The sequence below is a fragment of the Dendrobium catenatum genome, unplaced genomic scaffold (genome assembly GCF_001605985.2).
Source record: "Dendrobium catenatum unplaced genomic scaffold, ASM160598v2 fragScaff_scaffold_716, whole genome shotgun sequence".
NCBI lineage: Eukaryota > Viridiplantae > Streptophyta > Magnoliopsida > Asparagales > Orchidaceae > Dendrobium > Dendrobium catenatum.
This window is the reverse complement of record NW_021319178.1, coordinates 23580431-23592775: the sequence shown is the minus strand read 5'-3', so window position 1 is coordinate 23592775 and position 12345 is coordinate 23580431.

Sequence of the window (12345 nt, the reverse complement as noted above, 5' to 3'; positions counted from 1 at the left end):
GATTACTCATCTTAAAAAGAATGTAAAGCAGGTTAAAATTTTTTGAATCATCATCAAAAAACTCTGAGGTGTGGTCAAGATCATGAATTCATATATTTCCTATTTGGTACTAATAATCCCGAACTTATATGAACTCAATTCATTCATGAAATTGAAGAATATATGTAATACTACTTAACTATAATGAAACTCGAATTCAAACTCTCTTTTAAGATCAGAATTAATAAAACTACTAAACGAATTTTTATATCAATCCTACTTCATTCGCCAAACCTTGCGAATGGGGCTTATTATGGACGATAAGAATCGCTATAATGACTTCTGATCAGGGAGCAGTTACAATGAGGTAATTAGGGCAACTTAAATAACTAAATTTAATATGTTACTCCCTATTGTCTATTTAGAATTTGTAGGGTGATATTGGTGATAAGAAAGATACTCAGAGAGTAGGAATGTATTCTTAATTTTTATGTGCGAGAATCTACAAGAAAATTGCTCCTTATCCAAGTATACATTTTTAAATAGAGATTAGGAGCTGCAAGTTGATCTGCAGTGTTACATGTATGGAATTTAAGATGTACTGAAAGACTAAGTATTAAATTTAACGGGATGTACAGTATAAAATGATTATTATCAGAAAAAATACATACTCTATAGAGCAAAATGATCCACAAGTATCGCAATAAATTTGTTAACTGAGAGTGAGTGCTTAGTCTAGTCTCACAACTTACCTTCGAGAGTATATTATGCTATTTATTGATCATCATTTGCTAAACTGTTGCAAATAGACAAGTAATACTACCAAATAACTGTATTGTTTATATCTAATGTCAAAAGTTTCAATTGCTCATATGTTTCGAACACTTTTATCTTGATCCAATATTACGAATTTTAATTTTGTATTATAACTACTTTTACGTTGTTCTTTTTCTATTCATTCACATCAAATCATACTAATTAATAGATTAATATGACGTATCATCTATATGACTACCAACCGTCATATTCCTTAAATGGTAATTTCACTATATCAAAAGGTCTCAATATACAACTATTATGTTTATTTAATCTATAACTTAGTCCTATCCAATTCATTGATTAATATAGAACATATGTACGACAAAAAAAGTTTAAATGAGTTATTAATAATGTATGATAGGAGAATAGTAATGCTTGTACAAAATTATGTTTATCTAACGTTATTAAGAGATAATAAATTTTTATTATCTATATAGAAAACTAAGATTGAACTTTTCGAAAAATATTTCAGTCAAATTATCAAACACATAGTTATATCAATTCTCAAAAACAGTATATACACTTCGAGACGAGGGAGTCGAAAAAAACTAAGAATAAGTCTTAAATTTCCGGATACAAATATTAAAATATATCTTGATTTATTATAGTTATCACAGCACTTACCTATACTAAGCATTTATCACCAAATATCAATATTGAAATACGTCAAACAAACTTACATATGAGTCCTATTGAATATACATCAACATCTTTAATCTATTAATCACACATATAAATATATTAATTTGAAGTCTTCTACTTACCTTTATAATGTTATCGAAACTTCTTCCGTACTTTCAATATTCATAGTTATTTTACTCAATTGGACTTATTGCACAATGATGATAAAAATTTTTCTTGGTAAGTAATACATCTCAAGTTATAACAATGTTGCTCAACTACAACTGATATAATCCAACGAAAATTTTATTCAATCTTAGATTGCACATTAATAGTTTGAGAGATTCAATTATATTTGTGACATTTTCTCATAATGTAGCGTCGCCTCTTATGATATGGCATCCTCAGCATTAGAGATACAAACTTACTATAAATGATATATTGACATCAATTGAACTTAAATCTTGTTCGCTCTTAGAACGGACATAGTAATATACTCTTAATTGTTATGATAAATATCTTCTTATACTGGAGCAGAAAATAAGGTTTCGAGAGTAAGTATTAATAAGTAATATAATATTATTATTTTAATAATATCTATACACGATATGGACTACACCAATCATAAATTACAAAATCATAAAGATTAAGTAAATAGCTCCAATTGAAAGAGGAATAGAGAACGATAGTCTCACACATTACAATGAATTTGATATCATTAATGTAATATATCACATATACTTCATAACATCGACTTTAGATAGAAGTCAACGAGAAGTTATCATAGGACGAGATGCAATTATAAATGCAAGAGAGATTTGTGAACCAATTCCATTAAAAGAGTGAGAAATGAAACTAGTAAAGTTCACGAAGAATAATTAGAGAATGAGATTCAGGACATATGATTTAGCGTAAACTCCACTGGAATTTGTCGAAGGACTAATTCTTTGCTTGGTGGAAAGATAGTACAAGTAGTAGATGAGAAACAGATAAGTTTATCAGAATAGCAGATAATCGAAGAGTATCAATGATCATTTAGTACCAAGTTGTGCTGATGGGACATGAGACGACAAAAAAAAATTCGATAATGAGTTTTACACTAGATTATTAAGAGGATTATATATACTATTTCTAGAAAACTTTTAAAGAGGTATAAGTATAGTATTTCTATATACTAATTACTTTTGCTAGTTAAATTTACAATGAATTTTAATATTAACATATAAAAAATTTAAAAAAAAAATAATCGCACGACTACATGACTAAGATAATATATAGAACTCTCCAGACCAGTGAAAACCACTTTGTTTCTACATCATGTCCTTTCTAAAAAACAATATCATGTGCCCTTTTTTAATCATATCTTACTTCTATTAAAGGAAAGGAATGAAAAAAAATGAATAAAAACAACACTTATATCAATGTATATTAGAATGAACTTCATTTGGTGTACAAGCGTTCTACTGAGAAATCTATAAAAGGCTATTTTCTAATAAAAAATTAAACTTTTGTATCGAATTTTTTTAAAAATAAATCTAAAAGTCCATCCAAATAAAGTCTTGACCACATTTAACTAATTATAAAAATATGCCGGCAGAGTTAAATAGCGCTGTGTTGTTCGTGCAGTTGACGTATCGCGCTCGAGAAGAGATCGAGACAATAAAATAATTTAGAAGAGAGAGGCAGACTCATATAAGTGCATAAGTATGTTGAAGATTTCATGCTCTCTAAAATTTAAACTATCTAAGAATGGAATCCTTCTCTCGTATTAAGATCATATATACAATTTGTCATTTGGGAAATTCCTCATTAAACGAGCGATTTGCACTTGTTACAATCGCCTCTATAACTGCCCTTAAATCATGATTTATTATATGACAAATGACAATTAAACAGACGATTATTCTAGTTTTTAATTTTTTATTAAACGAGCTTAATAAATTAATTACTCTCTATATTCCAATAAAAACAAAAAAATACATCTCTAATCTGCTTAGTGCTAAAATTTTCATGTTGTACATTCACTGTAATCGTTTAAACCTCTTTTTTGTTCCACCGGGTCGTTTGGGTCCATCACCATATTGATGGAAATTAGAGCTTATTTGCGAGACAAATTCAAAAGTCTAGAACATTTCTAAACGTCTATGAGCTTGCATTACTACACCTACAGAATGTGACTATTGAGTGATCGGGGCTCGCTGCGTTCTGCTCTTTGCGGAGGTGTAGCCCGAAAAAGTTTTTAAGTATTGTGATTTGGTTCTTGGCTCTCCTGTCTTCATGTCAACATTTTGGGTCATCATGGTGATAATATATAAAAATAGTTCAATAGATTCTAAATTATACTATTGATATATAAATGCAAATACTATAAAAATTGCTACTTATATTTATAAAATTCATTCTGATTTTACTATTATATCAAAATTATTTAATATATATTTTATCTATAATGTAATTTCTAATTTTATTTTTCTGATATAAGATTAATAATAAAAATAATTATTCTTTCTTACAAATATAGAATTATGATCGATCTTGGTTTTTTAATCGACAAATACTTTTATCTTAGTTAGACCGGAACAAACATTTAGTAATTAATTAATAATTTAATAATTTATAGATTTTATTTAATAGCTTTCTAAAATTAATTCTAAAGTAACATACTTTTCTATAAAAAATTTTATTTAAAACTTTTATTCACAAGAGAGGAAGATCTTTCAAGAAAAAATATTAAGAAACCTTAAACAACAGCCGGCAGAGTTGCGCTGGGATCGGGAGAGACAAACACATAAGACAGAGGGGACCTAGGCATTGTGTTGAAGATTCAATCCCTATAATTGACAAAATCGCTCGTTTAACAAACAATTTTTCATTTATTTGGAAAATCGCCCATTAAACGAGCGATTTTGACTTGTCTAGCAAATCGCCTCTAGTAAACTGCCCTTAAATCATGCGATTTAATTATTTATGACAAATCGACCATTAAACAGACGATTATGTCTAGTTTTTAATTTTTATTAAACGAGCTTAATAACTTAATTACATCTCTATATTTCCCAATAAAAATAAAAAAAAAAACTACATCTCTAATCTTGCTTAGTCTAAAATTTTCAAGTTGCATCATTCCACTGTAATCGCTTTAACCATCTTTTGTTTCACCCGATTATAAAAAAGTAATCAACAACAACAGCAACATCAAGCCTTTGCTCCACTATGTTGGGTTGGCTGCATGAATCTTTTTTCTCCATTGGGTCATGTTAAAAGTCAAATGCTCATTTAAATCTAATAAAGACATATTATTTCTAATATTTTATAACCAAGTCTTTTTAGATCTACCTCTACCTTTCTTAACACAAGCCAAATCTAATACCACTACTTTCCTAATCGGGTCATTGAAAGGCTACCGTTTTATGTGATCAAACCGTCTAAGGCTACTCTCTCTAATCTTATCTTTCGCTGGGGCTAGCTACTCCATACGTGGGGTCGTCTACCTTGAAAGAAAGGAAAGGAAAGCAAGGGGGTCACATGTTCCAACAGTTTGTGAAATGGCTAAGACATATAGAAATGTAAATGATCAATTCTTAAACAGTTTGTTCCCTTCCTTCTCAGACAGTTCTGAACAATGCCATAGCATGCACCAGCACAAAATAGTAGATTATTTTGTATACAAACATCTCTGCCACCTAAAGCACCATAACTCCAGCTCTTACAATTAAGAAAGAAGTGTTGTGATGATTGAGAATGACTCTCATCTTTTTTATGTTTATAATAATTTTTTTGGATACTTTGATGTATCATATTTAAATTTCATTTATTTAAAAAAAGAATAATTATATTATTTTTTGTTAATAATTTTGATATTTTTTTAGAACTTATGAAATAGAGATGTGGATGACAAGTAGAAGAAGAAAGCCCTTTGAAGATCTTAGAGATCAAAATGATCTTAATAGATAGCTAGTTAAAGGGATGGAGAGGGAGAGAATAAAGAGGAAGGAGTACAGAGACAAACGAGATAGACAATGCTATGATGAGTGTGAAGAAACTTCTTCCTCAGCCATTGCGTGATAGTTGATCTTCGTTCACTTAACCGGACGACAGAATATCTTTTCTATCAGTCCTTGCCTCCTTTTTTCCCTATTATTATAAAAAAAAATGATATACTGTTCCTCAATAAAATTATTAATAGATGTTACTAAATTTAAAGTGAGTAACTATTCATACAAAAAGGTATGTTCAATTATTGGATTTTATGTACTATAAGTAAAAGAAATTATATGAGAGTAAGTAGAGGTGTAAGATGGTCGAGCGGGCTCTAGCTTAGTTCGTTAAACAGCTCATAAATTAAGCATGATGAGCTAATGAGTCAAGTTAATTTGAGTCAACTTCGACTCATCTCATTAGCTAGCTTGCAAGCCGGTTTGTTCAAAAAATATTACTATAAAAGATACTTAAAATATATTAGAATATATAAGTTCAAGTATAAAGCTATACAAAATATTTAAAATTTAAACCTCATTTTTTTATATCCATTATTTGTTTATAATTTATCTTCTAATCTATCATTATTTTTATTATTTTATTATAAGAATTTTTAATCATTTTCTCTCTTTCGCTATAAACGAGCCAACTCATGAGCATTTTCGAACTCATAGAATTATGTTCAAACTTGAGCTCAATCAAGTAATCAAATTTAAGCTCAAATTATAGGTGCCTCAAGCTCATTTTATATGTAAGTGAAGTTTTCTATTTAATTAACAAATAAAATTTATTTATTTATCTTTTCTTTGGAGAAAGCCTTTTTACTTCTTGAATAAATTTATAGAAGTATAAATCTATATATAAAGAGTATTAGCATTTATATATTATAAAGACATTTTTCTTTTGCCGCTGTAGGTGTCAAGTTTTCAACCCGACCTGAAAGCCGAACCAAAAAAATCCGTTTCGGGTTGACCCGGTTAGCAAACAGGTCGGATACGGGTTGACCCGGCAACCCGACATCTCCTCGAAATCAACCCCGCTTGCCGAGCGCGCTCGGTGACCCATGGTCCGCGGACTAATCCCAGTCCGCCTGGATAACGCACGGTCCGCCTCCGAATGTAACCCTGCACTCGGGTCTCGCCCTCAGCCGCGCTTGGCGCGTTCGCGACCCGCGGACCCACACGGAAGACTCCGCCAGCCCGCGGCTTGGCCCTCCCGCGGAGATGACTCCACGCGCTTGCCACCAGAGCAGCACTCGCGCACTCAGCCGCAGTCCGCGGACTCTGTCCGTTGCCGCTCGCAGCGCGCTTGCGACTTCGGTTTGAGTCTATGACGGGTCCGGGTCGGGTCAACCCGGCAATCCGTGCGGGTCGGGTCCGAGTTGAAATATCCGACCCGTTTGCAAAAACGGTCAGGTTCGGATTGACCAGTTTAGAACCGGGTCAACTCGAATTTGACCCGAACCCGACCCGTTGACCCGAATTGACACCCCTAGGAGCTCATGTTGGTAAATAGTATCGAGCGCTGCTTAGGCCTAAAAGCATTGTAATTAATCTCTTATTAAATTATGTAAAAAAGTGTTAATCTAAAATGCCTTCTTAGATCCAAAGCTTGGAACAGGTGGGTCTCAGCTGTCTTCTAATCAACATTTTGCAAATGGACATCAATTTTTATAACTGAACCTTATATGGAAACATCAATCATTATAAAACTATCATTCTACTCGCTTTCTCATCCCTAAATTTTAAAGAAATTATTACGTGCAGAGTCTAACATACCTACATGCATGCTGGAAGTTGATGTAGGAGGTGTCAATTCGGGTCATGGGTGTCGGCGTTCGGATCAGACCGGAACTAATCGAGTTCAAACAGGTCGACGCAGTACATAACTCGGCCTCCTAGTCCTCCGACCCGGATAGGTTAAACGGGTTGAAAATGCGAACCCGAACCCGGACGGCGGGTTGCCGATGTTGCGGCCTGCCGACACCGACAGCGGTCGGCGCAGTAGGGACGCGCGTAGACAAGGCGACGACGGCGCGACCGGGCGACGCGGCGAGCGCGGGCACATGCGTGCGACGCCGATCTCTAAGCGGTGCGTGAGGAGAATGCTCGACGCGGCTCACTGGGCAGCAATGCAGGCGCAGGCGGGATGGACGAGGCGCGAAGTTCGGCGAGGTCCTGGCGCGCCGCGGTTTGGCGAGCGCGCGGCGAGCATGGCGGCACAGGGGTGCGACGCGGGCGATGCATCGGTGGGGCGATGCCGAACGGGCGGAGGTCGCGGTTGCGGCGAGCGAAAGTAGTCAGCGGGCAGCGATCGCTGGCAGGGCTTCACACGGGTTTCTGGCTTGAACCCGCAACGCCCGCCGGTCAACCGACCCGACCGTTTTTTAACGTGGGTCGAATCCGGGAAACAATACCGGTGACCGTTTTAAAAAAACAACGTGTAAAAAGGGTCGGGTCTAAAGACACAAACATTCCGGGTCGGGTCCTTGTCGGTTTTCGTGTCGTGTCAATATTGAACCCACTCGCATGTAATATTCTCACAAATTTTGCCAATTCTATTATTCAACATATTCCAGACTCCCACATGAATTTCTTCCAAAATTTGGCCGAGTGTAGAAGTTAATTTTCAAAAGAGTTTATAATTTTACATAAAAAATCATGAATATTTTACATCTCATCACATATTTTAAAATCGTCAAATTTATGTTAGAATTAACACAATTTTAAACTCATGTGGTAGCATCACATGCTACATAAATTTCCATCAAAATTTAGGGCTTCCCAAAATGCATGAATGCAAATATTATACATTTTTTTTTTCATTTTGGATTTCCCAACCAGTCAATTAAACATTGTATAATTTAATTATAATAAATTTTGTTAAAAAATATATGATTAAGATTTTATCAAAAACATCAAAATTAACATACATTGTTAATTTAATAAATAAATTTTTGTTTAAAAAATATATGAAATTAAGATTTTAAATCAAAATAAAGATCAAATTAACTTAAATGAAAAAATTTGAGGTATTTGCATAGCACGAAAATTTAACATTAAATATAATTTATTTATTTATTTATTATAAAGCTTTAAATCTCTAAACTACTAAGAATCAAAATAATTTTTAATTTACTTAAAGAAAACATTATTATTTCTATAACATATATTTTGATATAAGATTAGTAATCAACTAAAATGATAAATATTATAATATTATATAAATTCTTTAATATATAATACCAACAGATTTTTTGGGATGCCTGTAAATCCAAAAAAAAAATATATTAATGATATATAATTTTTTGTTCAAATTGGACTACTTGTTTAAACCGTCCTTAATATCCTGCAGCTGGACGATCACATATTATTTCTTCAAGTAACAACTAAATTAATAGAAAAAGATATTACTTACCTGCCTGTAATTTAAATTTAATATGAAAATATAACTAATTATTAGAATAAATCTTAAACTATTAATTATTCACATGATTTTTTATTACTATCATCATTATATCTTATAGAAATATCTAATAATTTAAATCATATTGCCTATTAATTAATGTTACTTTACTGAAAGAATAAATCTAATGCAAAAAATTTAAGACCACACTACAAATAATCCTTCTTAATACAAAAAGATCAAAAAATATTTACAAGATTTTTTAATTCTATTAATTTATATTTTTGTGCCTTATAATTGCATGGCCTCGTCACACTCTAAAAACAACCTCAGCTCTTCTTTAGTCAACAACCTCTTCCATATGTGAATTCAATGGCCTCATACTTAGGCTTCATTTGAGATAATTTTTTTAATATTTTTTTAAAAAAAATTTTGATAAAAATTATTTTTTAATTTAAAATTTTGTACTAAAATACTGTTTTAAAAAACAATTAAAAAGCTATCTCAAACGAAACTTTAACATACTCCTCGATCAGTTGTGCTTAAGGCTTCATTTGGGATGACTTTTTTCCCGCTTTTTAAAATAGTTTTCTAGTAAAAAATTAAAAAAATTTATAAGAAAACTAGAAATCCGTCCCAAACAAAGCCTAAGGCTTCATTTGGTACGGCTTTCTTCCTACTTCGTAAAGCAGTTTTTTAGTACAATATTTTTAATTTTTGTATTAAAAAGTTGCTTTATGAAACATGAAGAAAACCGTATCAAACGAAGCCTAGGGACGGCTTTTTTATTGCTTTCTAAAACGGAGTTTTAGTACAGAAATAAAAAATTTTGTGCTAAAACTCCGTTTTAAAAAGCAGTAAAAAAACCGTCCCAAACGAAGCCTAAATCTCACACCATTTTATATATCAAATGAAAAAGCATGTTTCTACGTGGCAATATATAACTAAACTCCAAGACTACCTTCTCCTTTCGCCACCCATCACCCCTATATCTTCTATGCCAAGACAATCCTCTTTTATTGCCAGTTTCTAATGATCAAAAAATGGTTCAGCACTTGAGAATCGCTGTCGCACTTGTTTTTCTTCTTCTTCTTGCTAGCTCTTTGCACAGCCAAGCCTTGAAGAATGTAAAGGATATGAAGAACCAAGAACCAGAGGCATCTAGAAATCTCCATTTGTACTTCGGATTCTTGGAAAGGGCAATGCCAATCCCGCCTTCGGGGCCATCAAAGCAGCATAACTCTGTTGGTTTGCAGAACAGAAGAGGTTAGCTATGTAGCTCGTTAGCTTCGAAGCAGTTCATATATAATTTGTACATGGCTGGGAACCTTCTTTTTTGTTCTTTCTTTTTTATATGTATACTTATTTTTTACTTTGGATCTATTTGTATGATTAACATCGTGGAAGATATGGAGTTAGATGTTAGAACTTAGAAATGAAGTTAGGTTTATCTTTTGAACATAATGGAAGAGGTGCAGTTCCCTGATGCACCGCAGAAGTGCTTTGGTTTCAGAAAGTAATGTTATTATCCGCAATTCCACTATGGAAGGAAAAGTTATTCTGTGCGGACTCCGGACGTTCCGAGTCCGGAGATCAACCAGAACTCGTGACGTCACTTTTGCTCGGTACTGATGCACTGTACCGGATGGCATGGCGTATTCTGATTGATCTCCGGACCATGAATGCAAAAGATTTATTGAGCAGATAACTATAGAAGCGTGAATCCAAGCATTAAAACAATAAACGAAATCAGCCAATTACAAAATTTATACATATTTGTAATCAATAAGTTAGCATTAGGGTTTTATCCTTTAAAGCATATATAATGTGTAGAGATGAGTAGAAGAAAGCCCTTTGAAGATCTTAGAGATCAAAATGATCTTAATAGATAGCTAGTTAAAGGGATGGAGAGGGAGAGAATAAAGAGGAAGGAGTACAGAAACAAATGAGATAGACAATGCTATGATGAGTGTGAAGAAACTTCTTCCTCAGCCATTGCGTGATTGTTGATCTTCGTCACTTACCGGACGACAGAATATCTTTCTGATCAGTCCTTGCCTCCTGTTTGCCCTCCTTTCCCTTCTATAGTTTTTATCCCTATTATAAAAAAAATGATATACTGTTCCTCAATGAAATTATTAATTTATGTTACTAAAGTTAAACTTTGTAACTATTCATATAAAAAAGGTACGTTCAATTATTGATTTCTGGGATTTTGTATACAAAGAGTAAAATAAATCACCCACGGAGGCTTAGGGTATTTGGTGGGCGAGCACAGTTGGGAATCTTTCATCCCGAATTCGAATCCCCTCTATTACGGCCTCTCCTCTTCAGTGAGGCAAAACTAGTGTGGCCCCGAAGCCAATGGGTGGCCTCGCTAGGTTCTGTCGAGAGATTAGTTACGACGCCAAACACTCCCTTTGGAGTAGCAATGGGTAGATACTGTGGAAATGTGAAACAAGAAAGCGAACAGAGACGGAGATGAATAAAGGGAAAATATTATCTTATTCATATTCTCAGTACAGACCTATGTATATATAGACCAGAAGCTAGATACAAGTTTAGCATTATTTACACTAAATGCCACAGATAAACGAATGAGTAAATTACATAAGGATTTATTTATTTGTGCTCTGATAGATACCCCCATTCTAAAAAAAAAGAGTAAAATAAACGATATGAGGGTAAGTGGAGGTGTAAGAGGGTCAAGCTGGCTCGAGTTCAACTTGGTAAATTGCTCATGAACTAATCTTAATGAGCAAATGAGTCAAATGAGCCAACTCCGACTCATTAGTAAATAATATTGAGCGCTAGTTAGGCCTAAAAGTATTGGATTTAATCTCATATTAAATTAAGTAAAAAAGTTTTAATCTAAAATGCCTTTTTAGATCCAAAGCTCGAAACAGGTGGGCCGTGGGCCTCAACTGTCTTCTAATCAACATTTTGCACATGCACATCAATTTATATAACTGAACCTTACATGAAAACATTAATCATTATAAAACTATCATTCCACTCGCTCTTTCCGACCTCAAAATTTGAAGAAATTATTACGTGCGGAGTTCGAGCCTAACTCGCATTTGGACTCCAATGAGATTGCGCTAGAGATGTCAAAAGTTGACACGACCCAAAACCCGACCTCGAAAAATCTGGGTTCGGATCAACCCATTTATAAAACGGGTTGGGTCCGAATTCAAATTTTTTACTCGTCTAAAAAATGCGTCAGGTTTGGATTGACCCCCGAATTTGATCTAGCTAACCCGGCTAACTAGCGACCTAGCGCCTACGCCTTCTAACCCAGTCACCTCGCCGCTCTCCACGAATCACACAGTTGACCGCCATCTAGCCCAGTCGCCTCGCCACTTGCCACGGACCCCACCTCCTTCAATGCTCCTGCCTACTGCAGGACCTGCACGAGTCATCATGAATGCGAGTCACAAGACCTAGCGTCCGTCCAGTCACCCACCGCCTGCAGAAGCTGAACTCATCGGTGATGCCAGTCGACCCAGCGACTACTGCGACCCCGACCTCACCGCCAGCCCA